General features: G+C 42.0%; 1 protein-coding gene across 7 annotated transcripts in view; it reads right to left on the bottom strand.

Annotated features, from left to right (window-relative positions):
• Positions 1-23,872, bottom strand: part of ST6GAL1 (ST6 beta-galactoside alpha-2,6-sialyltransferase 1) — a 93,597-nt gene that overhangs the window by 21,581 nt on the left and 48,144 nt on the right. The window contains exon 2 of one of the 7 annotated variants that reach the window (XM_066598206.1): positions 7,109-7,430. The exons of 4 other annotated variants lie outside the window; for them this stretch is intronic. The gene's annotated coding sequence lies outside the window, so the exon portion shown is untranslated. Of the gene's footprint in view, positions 1-7,108; positions 7,431-18,142; positions 18,164-19,535; positions 19,616-23,872 lie in introns of those variants that run through there. 2 more of the 7 variants (XM_066598207.1, XM_066598208.1) reach the window with 2 other exon arrangements.

Raw genomic sequence — 23,872 nt, forward strand, 5'->3', positions numbered from 1 at the left:
GCGTATGCACGCACAAAATACACGCTCGTCTGAAGCCACCCTTAGGGATTTTACCTATGTAAAGGGATTTTACCAGAGGCTTTACTGCCTTATTTATTTTTCTTCAGCTACCAAAATTACTTTTGCTGTGTTTTTTTTCTGTAACGTTTTTTTCCCTTAATTTTTTAGTTTTATTAGAGCTAAGAAACATTTATAGTTGTCTATTTCTAAGATTAGTATATTTACGCTAAAATAAAGTAAGGACTATACTACCATTTGCATACCCTCATATTAGAAGAAACAGATGGCAATGGTTTTGGGTGGTGTCAGTGGTGGGTAATGTTTTGCTTTTTATATATATTTTTTTAAAATTTTATTCTGCAATTTTTTAAAACTTATTTTTGGAACTATTTTTTAAACATCTATGTTCTCCACAACATTATATAAGATCTCTGAGGGACATTCACATTGTCCTTTTTTTTTATAAATCAGTTTTTATTGAAGTTTTGGCAATTAGACAGAAATATCAAAAGATACAACATGTAACAAGCATACATGGGAAGGGGGAGTGCAACCTGCCAGTATTATAATTTTATACTCAGCTATTCGTTCTGCGATTGGCATTATGAAAAGATATTTGTAACGCTTTTGGAGGAGTTTTCATAATAAAATAAAGCAACACTATCAGAACTCTTCTCCTCCAGTTTAACTCTTCAACCCGACAGATGGTAATATAACACAAAATCAACATCTGTGGATTGTGAAGGGGGGGGGGGGAGAGTGCTGTATTTTTAATTTCACACTTTTCCATTGTAACTGGGACATCCATAGGAGCCCCAGTTACACAGCAAAACATCCCCCTGTAGTGACAATAGTCACTAACAGAGCTGATCAAGGTTTGTTAGTACTCTGTAGCTCTGCCTTGACAGGGGGCACACCACAGTCCGGGTCCTTAGCTGTAACTAACAGCCAAGGATCTGTCCTGCTTCTGCAAGATTGCAGGAGCAGGAGCTTTAATCCTGCATCATATTTTTACCATTGGCCGGATTAAGGCCCAGGATTAAGCACCATAAATTTTCTGTGCTTGGTCCTTAAGCGGTTAAGAATATGTTTACAAATAACATAAATGCTGCAAATTTTTGGCAAGGAATTTTCTCACGGAAAATCCGCAACATTTACAGTACAAGTTATTTGGGCAAATGGGAGGTGACATACCCCACAAGCCACTAGCCACCATTCTCAGTACCAGGTTAAACCTCAGGTAATTAAAACAATTATAATACAATTTATTTCTCAGGGTCCAACCCTTAGAGAAGCCCAGAACTTTAAAACCACTCGTCAAAGGTCTTGGATGCTGATATAATGCACAAGATACAAACAAAGCCTAACTCCACTAATCACTAACACCCAATTTTCGCATGGAAAATTATGGTTACTTCAGAGGAACCGAGGAATAAAATATGTTTACATATAAAGTGTTAGATTCTCCTCAGACTGCATGTACTGATGTCCCTCTGCAGAATGTACAACCCCTCCCACTCTCCTCAGTTTTTACCCGTAAAGGTAATGCCCCTTTTTATTGAAATTTACCCCCAGACTGTAGGTTGCAGCCCCTTCCTAGCCTTAAAGGCTTGCTCCATCCCCACCGTACATTGCCACTTCCATATGTACTTTACAGCCTTTAAGTATATACACACAGAGATCAGTTAGATTCCCCTCAGTATATGCACACAGAGGTCAGTTAGATTCTCCTCAGTATATACACACAGAGGTGAGGTAGATTCTCTTTAGTATATGCACATAGAGTTGAGGAAGATTCTCCACAGATTATACACATAGAGGTGAGGTAGATTCTCCTTAGTATATACACATAGAGGAGCGTTAGATTGTCCTCAGTATTCACACATAGAGGTGAGGTAGACTCTCTTCAGTATATACATATAGAGGTAAGGTAGATTCTCCTCAGTATATACACATAGAGGTAAGGTAGATTCTCCTCAGTATATACACATAGAGGTGAGGTAGATTCTCTTTAGTATATGCACATAGAGGTGAGGGAGATTTCCCTCAGATTATACACATAGAGGTGAGGTAGATTCTCCTCAGTATATACACATAGAGGAGCGTTAGATTGTCCTCAGTATACACACATAGAGGTGAGGTAGACTCTCTTCAGTATATACATATAGAGGTAAGGTAGATTCTCCTCAGTATATACACATAGAGGTAAGGTAGATTCTCCTCAGTATATACACATAAAGGTGAGTTAGATTCTCCTCAGTATATACACATAGAGGTGAGGTAGATTCTCCTCAGTATATACACACAGAGGTGAGGGAGATTCTCCTCAATATATACATATAGAGGTGAGGTAGATTTTCCTCAGTATACAACTCATTTTCTTAGGCTTTATGGTTTCTAAGAAAAGAACTATCTCATGAATTGCAGATTTTCACAGTTTTTCACACTCAGAACTGAATATTGAAGTTGCGACCCCTTTACTTTACCTATTTACGACCTAAAGAATTGTTGTGCCAAATTGCTTGACAAAAATCTATCCAGAGATCAAATCGTTGCAGCTTTTTATACTATGGGGGAATAAAAGTTAAGCTTTATTTTGCATCTATACATGCCACCACGGTATTTATTTATCTGAACTATTGCTTCTCGGGAATCTGATCCGAGTCCCTTACTGTGGCGTGCATACCATTGGGTCCTGCCGTACTAGAGAATTGGTGAGTGCCGCTAGTTGTATTCCATATACGATTGAGGTAGATTTCCCTCAGTATACAAATCATTTTCCTAGGCTTTATGGTTTCTAAGAAAAGAACTATCTCATGTATAGCAGTTTTTCACAGTTTTTCACACTCAGAACTGAATATTGAAGTTGAGACCCCTTTACTTTTCCTATTTATGACCTAAAGAATTGTTGTGCCAAATTTCATGTTTGTGTGAAATGTATGTTATTATTTACATTACATAGGGGGTCACTTACTTCGGAAGTTAGAATTCAATAATCAAGTTGCAACTCCATTAAGGCCCATTTACACGGAGCAATGATCGATCAAAGATTGCTCAAACGACAGTTTAATTGACAGCTTTGAGCAATCATTTTGCAAAAACTATTAAGTAGCTACACACCTACTTAATAGCTATTTAGTGTGCAAATTAAGCCTTTAGCTGAATGCAGTTAATAGCCAGAGGATTTTTATCTGCTTTCAGTTCCTTTGTTCTCCAACGGGAAACAATGCTATCAGCATTCCCTGTGGAGAACTCGTGATAAGGCTGAACAACGATTCTTAGGTTGGCCTGAATTTAACGATCAGCTAGCAAGAAAAGTGCACAATGGCCGCACGTTTAGACACAACGATGATCGCTCAAACGATCGCTTTTTAGCGATTTTTGAGCTATCATCGCTTCGTGTAAATGGACCTTTACTTTTCCTATTTACGAACTAAACAATGGTTGTGCCAAATTTTAGGGGCAGACATGGCTCTGTGAAGAGGAGAGACTGTGATGTGAGGGCAGACATGGCTCTGTGAAGAGGACAGACTATGATGTGAGGGCTGACATGGCTCTGTGAAGAGGACAGACTGTGATGTGAGGGCAGACATGGCTCTGTAAGAGGAGAGACTGTGATTTGAGGGCAGACATGGCTCTGTAAAGAGGAGAGACTGTGATGTGAGGGAAGACATGGCTCTGTGAGGAGCAGAGACTGTGATGTAAGAAGCAGACATGGCTCTGTGAAGAGGAGAGACTGTGATGTGAGAAGCAGACATGGCTCTGTGTAGAGGAGAGACTGTGGTTTGAGGGAAGACATGGTTCTGTGAAGAGGACAGACTGTGATGTGAGGGCAGACATGGCCCTGAGAAGAGGAGAGACTGTGATGTGAGGGCAGACATGGCTCTGTAAGAGGAGAGACTGTGATGTGAGGGCAGACATGGCTCTGTGAAGAGGAGAGACTGTGATGTGAGGGAAGACATGGCTCTGTGAGGAGGAGAGACTGTGATGTGAGGAGCAGACATGGCTCTGTAAGAGGAGAAACTGTGATGTGAGGGCAGACATGGCTCTGTAAGAGGAGAGACTGTGATGTGAGGGCAGACATGGCTCTGTGAAGAGGAGAGACTGTGATGTGAGGGGCAGACATGGCTCTGTGAAGAGGAGAGACTGTGATATGAGGGTCAGACAAGGCTCTGAGAAGAGGACAGACTGTGATGTGAGGGCAGACATGGCTCTGTGAAGAGGAGCGATTGTGATGTGAGGAGCAGACATGGCTCTGTGAATAGGAGCGATTGTGATGTGAGGAGCAGACATTGTTCAGTGAAGAGGAGAGACTGTAATGTAAGAAGCAGACATGGCTCTGTGAAGAGGAGAGACTGTGATGTGAGGGAAGACATGGCTCTGTGAGGAGGAGAGACTGTGATGTGAGGAGCAGACATGGCCCTGAGAAGAGGAGAGACTGGGATGTGAGAAGCAGACATGGCTCTGTGAAGAGGAGAGACTGTGATGTGAGAAGCAGACATGGCTCTGTGAAGAGGAGAGACTGTGATATGGATGGAAGATGTAGCTATGAGAGAGGGATTTTGCAATGGAGGACACATGGTTCTGTTGGGAGGGATTGTGATATGGTGGGAGACATGGTTTGGCTTGCAACTCACTATTTATCAATGCTCCTGCACCTATCTACAGTACTTCCAGTTCGATCGCATCTTCTTTGCACCCTCTTACACCTTGCTGTATTTCACTTTACCCTGCTGGATTGTTTATGCTCGTCTCTTAAAGTAGGCGTCACTATCTACTATTGCTGACTCTTTGTTCTTCCCCTTGCCCTCCTTGTTGCCCTGGGTCTTATTAATTTTGCAAATATGCATCTTTTATTTAAGAACTAAGTAATGCAAAGAAGTAATGACATAATAATGAGCAATGGAACTTCACTAACCAATCCAAGTCCTTTAGTCGACTATCCCCTTATGCAACAGGCCTGTTGTCTACTAGCTGAGTCTCTAAAGGTGTGCACACCTAATATTGTGATTAATATGTTGAACAGGTATGACTGCTACAATCCACTCAGGCTAGTCCCAAGGTCAGGAATGCAACTCTACTACGATTCCTTTGGTTTCAGGACGCAATCCATTATCTCCAGCAGGTCGTATCTGTAACACAACTACCTTCTCCCTCTTTGTAGCAAGTGGTCTTGGGATCCTTTGCTCAGTGCTCTTTGTGCTGTTACAACAGTCCCTCTCACACCCAGGGGTTCAGGTTCCACTGTCCTCTTCAATCTCTCTCCCCAGCAGCAGCTCCTCTGCAAGCTGTTGCATCTCTTCAGAAGCAGCTCCCAACTATACCTCCTCTTATGAATACAATCCCCTTTACCGAACTTGATGACTGCAGTCTGTGGTCTGCTCAAAGCTTTCTGTAGCATCACTGGTCCATATGGCACTAGCAACCAGGGATGTTGCTAAAGTCTGATAGATTAGGGGCATGAGCTCCAAAACTCATCTCCCCCCCCCCCCTTCTACACATAAAAAAAATAAATGCACACCTCTATCTATCTATCTATCTATCTATCTATCTATCATTTCACAGGCACCGTATCAACAAGGGAGGGGGCTTAATTAGACACAGAGGTTTAGCTCTAGGATACCTCAAAATAATGCTGTAATCATATAGTAGTCAGACACCTGCTCTACACAGTGGTAGTTATTACATGACCCGGGTATAACCCGGGTGGAGTCCTTTCCACCTGTAGCCTTCAAACCTTTTATCCACTACAACCACCACCTCCTATGCCAGGATAACGACCAACACCTATTATTTTTTTGGATAATTTTGCCATAGCAGCCAATTTATTACAAACAAAATTTACATATAATTAATATAGAATTAACTCAATTCAACCTTCAACAATAATTAACTTTTCCCACCAAAAAGAGCGAAGGGCCTTGGAGCCCCAAAATGTGTTGCCTCACCATTTAAGGTACATATCCCAATTGCCTGAAGCAGCACACCTCTTGACTCAGAGACCCACTAGCCTTTACAAGGCTAGACACACCACCATCTCTGCAAGGACTCCGCCCTGTCAGAGCTAAGAGACGACAGACCCAACAGCAACCATTAATCAAAGGGGATAAGGTGACTATCCACCGCCTGCCTTCCACCCCTATCAAATTTTATACTGACTCCAAGGAAGACCCCCATTTGCCGCTGCCATGACAATGCTATACATTCCCAGCAAGTTTCTCCAAATACTAAAATTAACCATACCATGCCCTAAAATTATATCTTCTTATAGGGCAGAAGGGTGGGACTTCCTTGTTTTCTGGCTGTGTCCTCTTCTCCTCTAATGTCTTCCAATGGTTTTCGCCCGCACTTTTGTAAATCCACCCCAGTTTCTCCCACACTTTCGTAGCTCCACCCATCGCCTTGCCATCTCCCTCTCTCTTGTTCACTGTTAACCCTCTCCTTCCCACTTCCCTGATAACTCTGTCATGGGGGCCTCCACCCACAGCCCTGCAGGCCTATGCTACGGCCCTAACTTTACATTTAGGGTTACTTTACACAGGACCATAAGCACATGACAGCTGTCTCAAAGACTATTACTCCTGCACTTTCACATAGCAGCTATAGTCGTTCAGTGAATGGAGACGGAGCGCGCTGGAGATCTCTCCTGGACACCAGCCTGCATCCATTCACTGTGAACTAATCAATAACATTTTTATGGATGTTTAAAGATGAAAAATCCAAATTAAAAAACTAATATAATTAACTAATTTTAATTATTAATTATTAGAAAATTGTAAGTAAATCTGATATTCAATACATAATACCATTTTCATGTAAAAAAATGAATTGAATTGGACAAATAGAGGTATTACCAAACTACAGCATTTACTTTCAAAAGAAGGGGTGACTGTGTTTCCCATCCTACAGATGAATAAGGACTTACCATCAGCAGAAATATTCCGCTACTTACAATTAAAAAATTGGTCAACTTCCCTATTGAAGAGCACAAAACCTCCGTACTCCCTCACCCCCTTTGAATCCTACTGCCTTAAATACCCTCAGGCAAAAGGCCTCATCTCCCAAATATATTCGAACCTTGTTCACAACAAATTCCGCATACAATTACCTTATGTAACTAAATGGGAGCGGGATCTAGGGGATGTTCTGAGCAAGGAGTAGTGGTCTCAGATTTGGAGATCTACCAACAGCGGTGCCCGTAACATACTAATGCTGGAAACTTCATATGAAATTCTGCTGCGTTGGTATCTAGTCCCCATCCGAATTGCACATGCGGTCCCCAGTTATTCAAAAGATTGTTTCCGAGGCTGTTCGTCCCCATGCTCCATATATGGTGGTCCTGCCCTAGAGTCAAACGACTTTGGATTAGGACGTACTCTTTAATCTATTCAGCAACGTTTCATAACTTGCGCAAAAATCCATGGGAGGCCCTGTTGAATAGAAAAGAAAAAAATCGAGAATATACCCCCAAATTCCAGAAAATTTATTTCATTTACCTTCCTAGCTACAAAACAAACTATCGCTCATTCCTGGCGTAAGGCTACTCTGGATTTTTCCGAAGTTAAACGCCGAATAAATTGGTATCTCATAAATGGAAAAACTAACCTCGATAACGGAAGATAAAGGAGATAAATTCCTCAGTATCTGGACTCCATGGATAAATTATACCTTTCCCACAGCCGAGTTAAGTCTATTAACCTAATTCCAGATTTCTGGTATCTTTGCCCCTTAGGGTACCAGCCCTGAGAGAGAATCCCCCCCCCCTTCCTACTCTTCCCTACACTTATCAATCCCTTTCTATATGGTGAATTGGCCCTGGTCAGGCCATTGTCTTCTCTTGAGTAATGTTCTTTCCAACAATAACAATGAAAAATGCAACGCACGTTAACATCTGATTGTCATTATTTTATTACAAGTTCATAACTTTATTGATAAAAGACTAGTAGCTATAAAATTGTAACATGATGAGAAATCTACTTATAATACTGCTATGTCCTTAAATGTACTATTGAAAATTCAATAAAAAAATATTGTTAAAGAAAAAAAATGAATTGAAGTTAAGAAAATGGTCAAATCAAAACTCAAATAACTTCTCCTGGGAAAGACAGAGAGCAAACTGGTGAACACGGGTATAAACAGGAAGTAAAAAGGGACGCAATAGTCGCCAATGCTGCCTAGCGTGGGAAGACGAAAATAAAATACATGTGCTGTGCCTGACAGATCGGTTGCGCCTGACGGAAGGTTAATAATTAAGCATTTCTATGCCCCATTACCTATGGTAGCGGTAATGGAACTAGCAGCACCTACTACTCTGACTATTAGGATTACATCTTTATTAGGAGTCCCTCCACCCCTCTCTTCTTTTGATCTCTCTTACTGGTGACATACATTGTTGTTTATTATTATTTTTCAGATCAGTATCCAGTTTAAAGTTATTCCTCAAGACCCAAAACATACAGCCTGCAGTCATCTGCACCTGTACCCATAGCTAAACCATACACCTTGTACTCATTTGCATCTGTATCCATACCTAAACAATCTAGTCTGCAGTCATCTGTACCTGTTCCTATATCTAAACCATATACCCTGCAGTCATCTGTACCTGTACCCATATGTAAACCATACAGCCTGCAGTCATCTGTACCTGTACCCATACCTAAACCATATAGCCTGCAGTCATCTGTACTTGTACACATACTTAAAGCATACAACCTGCAGTCAACTGTACCTGTAGCCATACCTAAACCATAACAGCCTGTACTCATTTGCACCTTTACCTAAACCACCCAGTCTGCAATCATCTGTACATGTACCCATACATAAGCCATACAGCTTGCAGTTATCTGTACCTGTACCCTTACCTAAACCATACAACCTGCAATCATCTGTACCTGTACCCATACCTAAACCATAAAACCTGCAGTCAAAAGCACCTGTATGCATACTGTGATAATGCAGTGGCAAGAGAAGCCTGTAGAGGGCCTCTGAGCACAATGACTGTGTTTGGTTTTAGTTGACCTGCACCTGTATATAATTATATACAGAAGATACCCAGGGTATATCGGCATCGTTCATATCACTATATACAAGATGTATGGTTTATACCAGATGTACATATATGATTATATACAGAAGATACCCAAGTTGTACCAGCATGCTTCATATCATTATGCACAGGAAGATGTATAACGTATACCAGCTGTACATACGGTATATAATTATATACAGCAGATACCCAGAGTATGTTAGCATGGTTTTTATCGCTATATACAGGAGATACATAACGTAAAACAGATGTACATATATAATTATATACAGAAAATTCCCAAGGTATACCAGCATGATCCATGTCATTATATATAGGATGTATAACTTATACCAGATGTACATATATAATTATATAAAGGAGATACCCAAGTTGTACCAGCATGCTCTATATCATTATTTGCAGGGAGATGTATAACTTATACCAGCAATACATATATAATTTTATACAGAAAATGCCCAGGTTATACCAGCATGATCTATTACTATATACAGGAGATGTATAACTTTTACTTGCTGTACATATATAATTAAATACAGGAGATGCCCAGGTTATACTAGTATACTCCATATCACTATATCCAGAAGATGCATAACTTATTCCAGTGTGAGAGCATGTATCATAGTAACTAGCTTTTCTTTCTAACGTCCACTTGCTATGCTTTACAGAAAAGTGTCAATTCCTGCCATACACGGGGGGAAGTTGGCTGACAGCCAGATTGAGAGGCAGTGAGAAGATGCCGCATCAGGAACTAGGAGCCTGGGGTCTGCCATAGACCAGTCGGGGCCCATCCCAAGTCTGACAGAGAAGTATGCCTTTAAATTCCCTATGTGAGGAGTGGTGACGGAGACCCTGTGGGTTATGAACCCTGAGGATTGTATGTATGATGTATTGCATGTGCTGTAGATGGAAAAAATACTATCAGGTGCCAGAACTTAAAAGAAACTCCAAGTCTCATGAGCCTTTTATGCATGTGTGCCAACCATCCTGACTGAAAGATGGCGATCCGATAGGTAAGTAACCCCAACTTGCCACTATATATATATTTATATATATATATATATATATATATATATATATATATATTCTGAATTACAACAACTGTATAGTAATATATATGCAAGATATATGCTAAAATAAAACTCTACTGCATATTACCCCTGATATCTCCATATTAGTATCCGGTATCATAATAACCCCCAGACAGTACGGCCGCTATCTTGGGGTCATACTGGATTCTGACCTTTCCTTTACCCCATACATCCAATCTCTTGCATGAACATGCTACCTGCACCTCAGGAAGATTGCAAAAATCTGTCCGTTTCTCACCTCATCCACCCTCGGCTCAACTGTTGTAACTTGCTACTAATCCGCCTTCCCCGCACCAGACTCGCTCCTCTCCAATTCACATTAAATGCTGCAGCTAGGCTCATCTTCCTATCCAGCCGCTTCTCGGACGCCTCCACACTCTGCCAGTCACTGCATTGGCTGCCCATCCACTAAAGAGCTCAATTCAAACTCCTCACCCACAAAGCCCTCCATGGCACTGCACCACAGTACATCACTTCCCTCCTGTCCATACATCACCCAATCCGCGTACTTCATTCCGCGACACCCCACACTTCTCCACTCTGCCTACCGTGTACATCTCCCACTCCTGTACTTCTTGCTTCATCTTTCCCCATGTTGTAAGTAAGCCCTTATTACCAATAATTGACCACTACCTGTAATTGTTTATGTTTAATTGTCTATGTTCCCCTATGTTTTAAAAGCACTGTGGGATAAGTTGGAGCTATACAAATAAAGATTATTATTATTGTTTAAAATCTTTAATCTACAACTTATTATAAAAAGGTTAAAGTATCTTTGCTAAGCTTTTGCAAATAAGAACACAATTTGCTTTGCGGTTGATGTAACAGACAACTTCCTCATTTAAACAAAAAAATGCTCTGTTCAAAAATAGACTATATTACATACACTATGCATGCCGGATACTCCCTTTTTGTTTGCTCTTGATTTACACTGAGATTCCAGTGTGGCATCTCATAGTTCTGTGAAGTACTTCATTATTTTTATATGATTTGAAACACCCCAAATATGCCTAAAGTGTAGATATAGTTATAGCTGTACATATATAATTACTAGCTGATATACCTGGCTTCGCCCAAGTTAATTTGTTATAGGTGTTTAGCAGTTGTTCGCAAAGAAAATTTTATGGAGTCATGGTTACTTCAGAGGAACCAAGGAATAAATTATGTATACACATAGAGGAGTGTTAGATTCTCCTCAGACTGCATGTACCAAGGTCCCTCTGCAGAATGTGCCACCCCTCCCACTCTCCTCACTTTTTACATTTAAAGGTATCACCCCTTTTTATTCAAATTTACCCCCAGACTGAAGATTGCAGCCCCTTCTTGGACTTAAAGGCATGCTCTATCCCTGCAGTCCATGGCCGTTTCCTTATACAGCCTTACAGTATATACAAACAGAGGTCAGTTAGATACTCCGCAGTATATGCACAAAGGTCAGTATTATTCTCCACAGTAAAAGCACACAGAGGTTAGTTATATTCTCCTAGTATATACAAACAGAGGTCAGTTAGATTCTCCCTAGTATATACACACAGGTCAGTTATATTCTCCTCAATATATACCCACAGAGGTCAGTTATATTCTCTTTAGTATATACCCACAGAGGTCAGTTGTATTCGGCTGAGTATATATACATAGAGAATCATTAGAGTCTCCTTGGTATAAACACACGGAGGTCAGTTATATTCTAAGTATATACACATAATGGTGAACTAATACAAATCATTTTCCTAGGCTTTATGGTTTCTGAGAAAATAACTTTCTCATGTATGGCAGATTTTTGTGCAGTTTTTCACACTTAAAATTAAATAATCAAATTGTGACCCCTTTACTTTTTCTATTTAGGACCTAAGAAATGGTTGTGCCAAATTTAACCTTTGTGCGGTACAGATGTGTCATTAGTTACACTACACAGGGGGTTACATACGTTTATGCTTAAATTGAATAATCGAGTTGTGACCCCTTTACTTTTCCTAAAGACATAGTGCCAATACAAGTAGAATAGAACCAGATATAGTGCCAATACAAGTAGAATGGTACCAGATATAGTGCCAATACAAGTAGAATAGAACCAGATATAGTGCCAATACCAGTAGAATAGTACCAGATGTAGTGCCAATACCAGTAGAATAGTACCAGATGTAGTGCAAATACAAGTAGAATAGTACCATATATAGTGCCAATACAAGTAGAATAGTACCAGATATAGTGCCAATACAAGTAGAATAGAACCAGATATAGTGCCAATACCAGTAGAATAGTACCATATATAGTGCCAATACAAGTAGAATAGTACCATATATAGTGCCACTACAAGTAGAATAGTACCAGATGTAGTGCCAATACCAGTAGAATAGTACCAGATATAGTGCCAATACAAGTAGAATAGTACCACATTCTGGGACAGTCAACTCAGGTAGAGTGCAGGGTTGCAGTGTGAACGGCAGTCAGAGACCAAGACACCAGGTATAGTACACATACAGGCTTCACCTGTGTTTATTAAAAAGCACAGCAAATAAAAAAACATAGCCTTAGCTTTAGGCACAAACAAAATCCTCACACACATATAGTGCCAATACCAGTAGAATAGTACCAGACATAGTGCCAATACAAGTAGAATAATAACAGACATAGTGCCAATACCAGTAGAATAGTGCAATATATATAGTGCCAATACAGTAGAATAATTTCACAGAGGCAAACAGTCTACTGTAATTTCGAACCCTTCACAGAGTAGACGTAGCTAAAACTTATATTTTATTAGTTCAATTTAAAATAATAGGGCTCAAGACACACAATGAACACGCCCCATTGCCATATGAATGGAAGTGTGGCGAAAATAGGGAAAGGCAGGAGAGTTCATTGGAACTTGTGGTACCCCTAATATAGTGTAGAGGAAATCCTGCTCAAAGTAGTGTCCCAATAGGTTACGCTAGATAGACTTTAGAATAGATCTAGCAGACACCCAGAGAGAGGAAAATTGCGTCTTTCTAGGGTGTTTGTTATTAGTCACAATTAGATGGTGGATTTGTCGTGGTTTATAGTAAACAGTTGAGCAACAAATTTTTCATGATTCATAGTGTGGTTCGTGGTTCTACGCATTTCGCTGTCGATAATGACAGCTCATCAGGAATCATAAAGAAAAAAAGGGTTTTTTTTTTAAATAAGTAGTAGTTTAGTGTGACCAAAAAGAGATTCTTTATAGATAGAAAACTACCATCCCCCGTCGATGAGAGGGGATTACTATGATAGCAATGCCCCAATTTTAGAGTGCAATTTTAGAGTGCATGCAGAAAAACTGCTGCGCAAAAGCAAAAGGTTAGGCTAAAATGGTTACTATAAGCCACGACAAATCCACCATCTAATTGTGACTAATAACAAACACCCTAGAAACACGCAATTTTCCTCTCTCTGGGTGTCTGCTAGATCTATTCTAAAGTCTATCTAGCGTAACCTATTGGGAAACTACTTTGAGCAGGCTTTCCACTACACTATATTAGGGGTACCACAAGTTCCAATGAACTCTCCTGCCTTTCCCTATTTTCGCCACACTTCCATTCATATGGCAATGGGGCGTGTTCATTGTGTGTCTTGAGCCCTATTATTTTAAATTGAACTAATAAAATATAAGTTTTAGCTACGTCTACTCTGTGAAGGCAACAATACAGTAGAATAGTACCAGATATAGTGCCAATAAAAGTAGAATAGTATCAGATATAGTGCCAATACCAGTAGAATAGTACCAGACATAGTGCCAATACAAGTAAAATAGTTCCAGACATAGTGCTAAGGCAAGTAGAATAGTACCAGATATAGTGCCAATACCAGTGGAATAGTGCCAGATATAGTGCCAATAGCAGTAGAATAGTACCAGACATAGTGCCAATAGCAGTCGAATAGTACCAGACATAGTGCCAATACAAGTAAAATAGTTCCAGACATAGTGCTAAGGCAAGTAGAATAGTACCAGATATAGTGCCAATACCAGTGGAATAGTGCCAGATATAGTGCCAATAGCAGTAGAATAGTACCAGACATAGTGCCAATACCAGTAGAATAGTACCAGACATAGTACCAGTAGAATCGTACCACACAGTGCCAATACCAGTAGAATAATACCAGACATAGTGTCAATGCCAGTAGAATAGTGCCAGACATAGTGCCAAGAGGACAGATCTAGGCATAGTGGGGGTTTTTTTTGTTCTTTTTCTGTATTGAAAATAACCTATTACCACTGAAGAACCTCTGAGATGAAGATTTCATCTCGTCTTTTTCCGAGATCTTCCATTTGAAATATATATTCCTTATATAGGAAACATTTGGTCTGATAAGATTAACCTCTTATGACTAGCTGCTATATAAAGGAGAATGCTGACTGCCAGTATTTGCATTATGGCATCACCTAACAATCTAACCCTTTTTATATGCTATCATTATCTCTGGCATTACCATCTCTTAGTGTTGGATATTCCATAGTTTAAGCTCTTAAGGTCATAGCATATTTTGGCCCAGCGATTTTGGGAGGATTTTTATCTTTACTTTTCAAAAGTCATAACTTTTTATTTTTCCGTTGACATAGCTGAATGTTTTTTGCGTGGCAAACTGTAGTTTCTATTGCTACCATTTTTCTGTGCAAACACTGTATTGTAAAACATCTATTAATTTTTTTTGAGAGCAGGGGGAGAAAAGACACAAATTCTACCATTGTTTTTGTGTTTGTTTGTCTTTAAGGCCTTAGTCAGACGGGCGTTTTTTCGCGCGATTCGCGGATCGCATGACGGATGCGCATTTGCAAATCGCGTGACCGGTGCGCGCAAGATGCCCGCAAATCGCCCAAAAATCTGCTCCTAGCCGCGTTTCATTAGAAACGGGCCGGAGCTGTCCAGCGCATTGCATTCAATGGAGACGGCAATAGAGCCGCCTCCATTTAAAGCAATGCGCTGCGGGCGAGCCCGGGATGAATTGTCGGTAAGGGCTTAAATATATAAGCCCTTCCCTGCAATTCATCCTAAAATGTGTTAAAATAAAAAAAAATTGTACACTCACCTTCTCCCGGCAGCCGGAGCTCCGTGCGGCCGTCCTGCAGTGGGTGTGAAGGGGGTGTGAGTCAGACCTGCCCCCTGATTGGCTCAGCGCTGAGCCAATCAGAGGCATGCCTCACTCACACCCATTCATGAATTCATGAATGGATGTGAGTCAGACCTGCCCCTGATTGGCTCAGCGCTGAGAGGCAGCAGTCACTCACCCATTCATGAATTCATGAATGGGTGTGTGAGTGAAACCGGCCTCTGATTGGTCAGGGCTGTGACCAATCAGAGGCAGATCATTCAGCAGGCGGGGATTTTAAAGCCCCGCCGGCTGAATAGTGCCGAGAAGCAGTTCAGGAGAACTGACAGCGGCCGCGGCTGGACTCCGGCTGCAGCGGAAAGGTGAGTATACAATTTTTTTTTATTTTAACACATTTTAGGATGAATTGCAGGGAAGGGCTTATATATTTAACCCCTTCCCGACAATTCACCCCGCGCACGCCGGCAGCCCATTGCTTTCAATGGAGCGGCTGTATTGCCGCTCCATTGAATTCAATGGGCAAACATCGTTCTTCTCTGCCACAGCTGTTACAGCTGTGGCAGAGAAGAATGATTTGTCTTCTATATGTTCTCAATGGGGTCGGCGCTGCTGCCGCCGGCCCCATTGAGCGCATATACAGAAGAGAACAGGAATAGGTGCGATCTGCGATTTTTTGTTCTATAATTTATCGGACGAGCGCATAAAAAGCGCTCATGTGTCCGATACCATTGCAAAGCAATGGTTTTATAAAATCGCCGGACGCATGCGCATGCGCAAATCGCGGCTAAAAACGCCCGTCTGACTAAGGCCTAAATAATATAATACATTTTTTTGCGGTTCACTACGATTACAACAATACCAAAACTATTATTTTGGGTTTTCTTTTCACTTTCACTTTTATGGCTTTTTTGATCATTTTTATTGTATTTTATGAGAGGCAAAACAAGCAAAATAAGCATTTTGCCTCTGCTTTTAGTTTTTTTTTTTCTACACCTTTTTCTGTAAAAGACAAAAGTAAAGTGTTCAATTTATTGTACAGGTCATTACGGATATGATGATACCAAATATGTGGGATTTTTTTATACAAAGGGAAAAATGCACAAAAAAGTGTTTGCTTGTAATTTGTTTTTTGCATGTTTTTTTCACACTATTTTTTTAGTTTTTTAACATTTTTTATGTCTTGGTAGAGGACTTGAACCATAACAGCTTTGATCACTTTGATAATGCAGATGTACTGCAATGCCTTATCACTTACAACAATGATCATCTGGCATTATCTGGCATCTGGTTGTCATGGTAACCCTTCAGCCCTCTATGATTATATTGCGGAGAGAGATGACGTTACAGAAAGAGTACGTTCCCTTTGTGAATGCAATATGGACCTCATTAGGCAAAATAGCCTTTTAACCTCTTGAGGACTCACATGCATTCAAAAATGTGCATGACCAAAGCGGGCGGCACGCAGAAAAAAGTGCACTTGGCCAAGCTTTTCCACACAAAAAGTGCGCTGCCAGCTATCCCCTGCTGCGGCTGTGACAGCTGCAGCAGGGGAATCCTTAGATGTGAAACCACTGGATGCTGTCACATCCAAGGGTTTCACCTTTGGTCAATGGGGCCGGCGCCAGTAGTGGCGGCCCCATTGACATACAGAGAACATCCCGATCCTCTGGAGTCACCTTGTCACTGAACACTGTGACAGCATTGTCACACTGTCCAGTGACAAAAGGACTCCCCGCGGAGATGAAGATATCCGCAATGTTCTCCAATTGAATTCAATGTAACTGGCTCTAGGGCAATGGGCTGCCAGCAAGCCCTGCAGTGATTTTCAGGGAAGGGCTTTAAATATATAAACCCTTCCCTAAAAAATCATCCATAAAATGTGTAAAAAATAAAAAAATATATATACTCATCTCTCCGAAGCTGCCGGGGCTCAGGCACGTCCAGCCGGGTCTTCTCCTGCACTGCTCTAAAGTGCTTTCAGCAGGCAGGGATTTGAAATCCCCATCTGCTGAAAGGGCTGCCTCTGATTGGCTGAGCACTGTGACCAATCAGAGGCAGCTCTTAGCTATTGAATGACAGCTGAGAGCTGCCTCTGATTGGTGACAGTGCTCAGCCAATCACTGCAAGGCTTGCTGGCAGCCCATTGCTTTCAATGGAGCATACTGTAGCTGTGGCAGAGGATCACGATCTTTACTGTATGTTCTCAATGGGGTCAGTGCTGCTACCACTGGCCCCATTGAGCACAAAAACACAGATGCCGCAGTTACCTGCATTTTTAAAAATGTTGTCCTGACTTCTGGTTCCGGCGCCATGGAGTGAGCAGCAGGGATGAAGAGCCCTGGCACCCCCACTCCAGATATCTCTCTATCCATAGCTACTGTTGGCTCCCCGTGTTGAAGTGCTGCCTCACTGCTTCAGAGAGGCTGTGTGAAGCACCGGAGGGTAAAGAGAGAGACAGCAGCGCCAACCTTATTAGCCTAGTTGCCGGCCGCACGGCAGACCCGCCTCCATAGCACCACTGTTACCAGCTCCCTCGGTGAACACAGTCCTGTTGGGAGTCCCACGTGAGTTGATCACTGCAGGGGAACGGAACTTCACCGAGTCCCACCAAAGCAGGCTTTGACAATACCTCTGCAGCAACCAGTTGGCCCATCTGTGAGCCGACAGGAGTTCAGGACAGTAGGAGACACGTGTCCCCTTCCCCCCTTGTGGTGGCGGCGGCCATTTTGGACATTTTTCCTGTTAGCAAGGAACTGCTTTAAAGCCCCATAGGGGACAGGGAGATTTTAAATCGCCCCTCCCTGCACAGAGACACATTAAAATAAGAGGCTGTCACTGGAAAAGTGATAAAATCGGATAGACTCTTTTGGCACTTGTGCAACAATATATTCCCAGCGCAGCCCCCACTGTTCTGGTACTTGTGCAACAATATACTCACGGCGCTCTCCCCGCTGTACTGGTATTTGTGCAACAATATAGTCCCGATGCAGCTTCTGTGTTTCTGACACTCGTGCAACAATTGACTCCTGTCGCAGCTTCTGTTTTCTTGACACTTGTGCAACAATATAAGGGAAAAGCAGAAGTCAGTAATCTGATGTCCTGCCAGGGATCTGCAGTCACCAGAACTTAATTCAACTTCTGACAGTTTTAGGCAGAGTTCACACAGGGTGGATTTGCTGCGGTTTTGCCGCGGATTACCGTTGCATATCCGCACTGCGGCAAAACCGCTGCATTAGCAGTGCAATGCAGCACAAATGAGATTTACCAAAAAGCTGTTCTCACAGGACGGATTTTTTCCACACAGCCGCAGTGCGGAAATGCAACTGCGGCGCGGTTGTAAAAGATGCAGCATGTTAATTCTACGGTCTTTTCCGCGGCGCTTTTTTGTCAATAGACCTCTATGGACGCAGCTAAAACCGCACCAAATACGCAGCAAATACGCGGCAAAAAGTAAAATAAGCACTGCAGAAAAAAACGCTTGCGGATTTTTCCGTACGAAAATCCGCAAGCCAAAATTAACCTTTGAAGAGGTTTTGCCGCAGAAGCAGTTCTTCTGCGGCAAAACCGCAACGGAAAAATCGCGGCAAAACTGCCCTGTGTGAACCCAGCCTTAAAGTGAAATAAATAAAACCCAGATAACCAACCTATAAGGCTGGGTTCACACAGGGCAGATTTGCTGCGGTTTTGCCGCGGTTTTTCCGTTGCGGTTTTGCTGCAGAAGAACTGCTTCTGCAGCAAAACTGCTTCAAAGGTTAATTTGGGCTTGCGGATTTTGCTGCGGATTTTCGTGTGGAAAAATCCACACGTGTTTTTTTCCGCAGCGCTTTTTTACTTTTTGTCGTGTATTTGTCGCGTATTTGGTGCGGTTTTGGCTGTGTCCATAGAGGTCTATGAACAAAAAAGCGCTGCGGAAAAGACCAAAGAATGAACATGCTGCATCTTTTAAAACCGCGCCGCAGTGCATTTCCGCACTGCGGCTGTGCAGAAAAAATCCATCCTGTGAGAACAGCTTTTTGGCAAATCTCATTTGTGCTGCATTGCACTGCAAACGCAGCGGTTTTGCCGCAGTGCGGATATGCAACGGCAATCCGCGGCAAAACCGCGGCAAATCTGCCCTGTGTGAACCCAGCCTAAAGGGAGGAAGAGTTTAAGAAAAGTCCTTGCAAGGAAAACCTAAATAAATATCTCCCGCAGGTATAGGATTTTTCTGAGACAACTTATATAATTGTTAAATATATTACTTTACTATATGGAGGAGTTCTTGGTCAAAATGAGGTGTAATAAAGCAAAGTAAACTGAGACACCAGCAAAAGCTACGACTAAACCATTACCGGCGAGGGAAGTTACTTCTAAAGATGGTTCTCCACTGGGGGGTCCTCGTGCGTCTCCCGCATTATCTGATCACGATAACCTAGTAATGAAACATACAACAGTTCTGGACTATAATTTTTTAGCGATTGAAGTAGCAAAGCTTATCTCACCGGGCATACAGGAGACTTTGGTGGCCACTGTGTCGGGCACGTTGCGTGAGCTCCATGATACGGTGTCCCAACATGGCAACCGAATTGAAACAGTGGAATATGAGATGTAAACAATATCATCGGGACTTAGTACTAGATCTAAATGTGCAGAACAGCTGAGGCGAGCAACTAGAGATTCTAGAGAACAGGTCTAGACACAGTGATTTGCGCATTGTCGGAGTCCCGGAAACATATTTACAAAAAGACTTACGCCAGTTGTGCGAGTCCACATTACCCAGCATTCTTGGGATTGCCCACACATGCAAAGTAGGACGTGCTCATTGCTTAAGACCTGACATGCGATCATCTTCTTCCACACAAACCTTAAACAGACTACGCCCAAGACCTACATTAGTGAAATACCTAGATTATTCAGACAAAGACCTAATTTTACAAATCTTCAAGAGGCTCAATAACTTGTTGGAGCTTGAGCGACATTAAATTCTGATCTTTGCGGACTATTAGGCAGAAGTCCAGCATAAAAAAAAGGCATTTTCCCCTATTTGCTCGGAACGTCATAGGAAACAACAAAAATTCGATCTACTGTACCCAGCAATACTGAAGGTGTTCTACTCTAATAGTACTACCCTTATTTTCCAAGACCCAGTAAAAGCAGTACGAGCATTAGCCTTGAAAACTACCAGAAGATTGCCAAACAGTCAAGGAGAATGCACCCCCCCCCCAGCGCCAAGTGACAACTGGAGCCGGTGTGACGACATGTACCAAAGGAACAATGTTGCAAGCCTGTACTAGTGATGTCCCTGCAGGGTCATGAGTATATGACATCACAGGTGAGACACTTTGGGGACACTAAGAAAGAATGTCATGGGACATTAGATTAGATGAAAAAGAGTATTCCATATGTTACAAATTTGCCTAGCTTTTTTTAGTTAGTTAATATAGGTTGCATTTATCTTGAATGGAGGAATAATATATACAGAATAAAGATGGATCTATGCTTTATTTGATTCCATACTGTGAACCACCAGGGAGTAGGTTGGCAATATTGTTTTAATGGTATTTACAGCGGCTAGTAGGCGACTTTAGTTAGAATTTGCTCCCTAAGGGCGCCTTCAGACGACCGCATATTGGCCTGATGCCGATATACGGCGTCCCTCTCTGCAGGGAGAGGAGGCTGGAAGAGCCAGTAGCAGTGCACTGAGCTCCCGCCCCCTCTCTGCCCCTTGCCATTACTTGCAATGGGAGGGGGTGGGGGTGGAGCTAAGCTCCTAAACTTAGCTCCGCCCCCTCCCATTGCAAATAGTGGCGAGGGGCGGAGACGTGGTGGGAGCTCAGTGCACTGCTCCCGGCTCTTCCAGTCTCCTCCCCCTGCAGAGAGGAACGCTGTATATCGGCACCTGGCCAATATACGGTCGTCCGAAGGTACCCTAATGCTGCTTACGAAATGGAATTAAAGATAGTCGTTTCATGCGTTCTTCTTTGGGCTATATGTTAAGCATTTTTACCCTAAAAGAGGTTGCAATCATTACCACTATTGTTCCTGACAATTTAGGGATCAGTAGTCCATTGGGGTTTGGAAGAAGGAGGAGGAATAAGTGGTTACTAGATTTTAGATAAAAGTTTAAGGTTGTTTAAAATTTTGGTTACCCGCAGGAGGCCATTTGGGCAACCAGTTTTCACCTGAAAGCTAACTGGAAAAAAAACATTAATATGCAAAAATCATATCGTGGAATGTTAAGGGACTTAGATCACCACAGAAACAATAGGTAATACTATGTCATCTAAAACGTCTGAAAATGGACATTGCATTGCTCCAGGAAACACATCTAAGGGCAAAGGATTATTCCTGTATGCGTAGGATGTGGGTCGGAGAAGTATATGGTTCATCAGCAGTGCAGTCAAAAGCAGGGGCACTGATTCTAATTAAGAAGGGCTTAAACATTAAAGTGGAAGGCCAGTGGCATGATTCGGAGGAGAGGATTTTACTTCTAAATATCAAAATAGGAAAGGAGAGCTATAGCATTTATAATGTATATGGGCCCAACACTAATAATAAACAGTTCTTGACTGAAAAAGCACGGGTCAGAATAATAGCGCTCCAATATTTGGGAAATGTAATATTGAGGATTTATTAAATACGTAGGACTCATCCAGACGTAACGGGACTCCCCTGGTGTCCTGATACGTCAAGAATCCTAGTGAGCGGAGAACAACCAATGGTTTCTTTCAACCAGTGAAATCCAATAAGGGATCCAATAACACTGGTCTATTCAACATCCCAGAAGAAGAGCGTCACGAGGTGGCTCTAGGCATATACATACCAGAGAGAAAGGAAGGAATACTGGGATAAGCAACAAAAAAAGAAATTCCTGACGCTCCAGCGGTATGGATAGAGATGAGTATTGACTTACTTCGCAGAGGTGCCTGGTCCACGGCACTCCTCAGTCGCGGAAGGCAGTGATAAAATCAGGTTTGGGAGGTGTTTTCCAAAATCCAAGCAGGTTTATTAAAGATTATGCAATGCCTTTCGGCTTTTTTGAAAAAGCCTTTGTCAAGCATAAAAACTTCTTACAAACAATATATATATATATATATATATATATATATATATATATATATATATATATATATATATATATATACAATAAATTACCTGCACATACACAGGGAATATCACATGCTTGAAGGACCCTGCAGGAAAATCACATTCCCATCCCCCAAAAATTAATAATATGTTCTTTGAATTCTAGTCAAAACTCTACTCTCAATCACAAGTGAATACAGCCATTGTGGAAGATTTATTTTCAGATACATCCTGGCCCACATTGACTGGGGAACAATGTAAAATAGTAAATTCACCTGTGTCCCAATGGGAAATTAAAGAGGGTATTAAAAATATGAGAAATAATAAAGCTCCAAGACCAAATGGGTATACCGATGGGAATTTATTAAAGGACCAGACCACTCCATTACTCGGGACTCTGTTCAATACGAGATAACCCAATCCCCTCGGACATGAATGTCCCACATGTTAAGCTGTTACGCGAACCTGGTAAGGATCCCACAGACTTTATTCATATAGACCAATCTTTTTAATCAACGCTGATTTAAAACTAATGGCCAAAATTATGCAGATCGCCTAGCCACTATTATGCCACATTTAGTTTCCCCAATGCAGACGGGTTTTACAAAAGGACGTTCGGCTTTTTTAAGCATACGGAAGACCTTGACAGTCCTAGATGATATTAAGATACACCCGATGGCTCATCCTTTCCTGGCCCTTCTCACAATAGATGCTGAAAAGGCATTTGATAATGTTTCGTGGTCTTGGCTGAGGGAGGTGATAAATAAGATGGACTTCAAAGGCCCGTTTTGCTCCTATCTGTGGAAACTTTACTCTTCTCCACAAGCACAAATTTACACACCAGTTTTTCTATCCCGAAGTTTTCCTCTACAGAAAGGTACTAGGCAAGGCTGCCCTCTACCACCACTTTTATTTAATCTGGCAATCGAACCACTAGCACGGAAGCTGGAGGGCAATACTGAGATTGAGGGCATAAAGATCTAGGGGAGAACAATAAAAACATGTTATTTGTGAATGATATCTTGATAGCACTTCCCCGACCGAAATCTGATTTGCCACAGATTTTTGCCATATTGGAAGCCTTCCGGAAACTCTTGGGTTTTAAAGTAAACACCACAAAATGTGAATTATTGGATATCTCTTCCCGGGGCCAGTTTACTGTTACAGATCTTAGAAGCTGCCCTGTTAGTGTGGCAAAGACCCATATCAAGTATCTGATTTAATCACAGGGGCATTAGTCTAATAGTTAAAGTTAAAGGGGTTGTCCCGCGCCGAAACGGGTTTTTTTTTTTTTCAACCCCCCCCCCCGTTCGGCGCGAGACAACCCCGATGCAGGGACCTAAAGAAAGCTTACCTTAATCCCCGCGCTCCGGTGACTTCTATACTTACCGGTGAAGATGGCCGCCGGGAACCTCTTCCTCCGTGGACCGCAGCTCTTCTGTGCGGTCCATTGCCGATTCCAGCCTGATTGGCTGGAATCGGCACGTGACGGGGCGGAGCTACACGGAGCTACACGGAGCCCCATAGAGAACAGGAGAAGACCTGGACTGCGCAAGCGCGGCTAATTTGGCCATCGGAGGGCGAAAATTAGTCGGCTCCATGG

Source organism: Eleutherodactylus coqui, chromosome 1 (assembly GCF_035609145.1).
Source record: "Eleutherodactylus coqui strain aEleCoq1 chromosome 1, aEleCoq1.hap1, whole genome shotgun sequence".
NCBI lineage: Eukaryota > Metazoa > Chordata > Amphibia > Anura > Eleutherodactylidae > Eleutherodactylus > Eleutherodactylus coqui.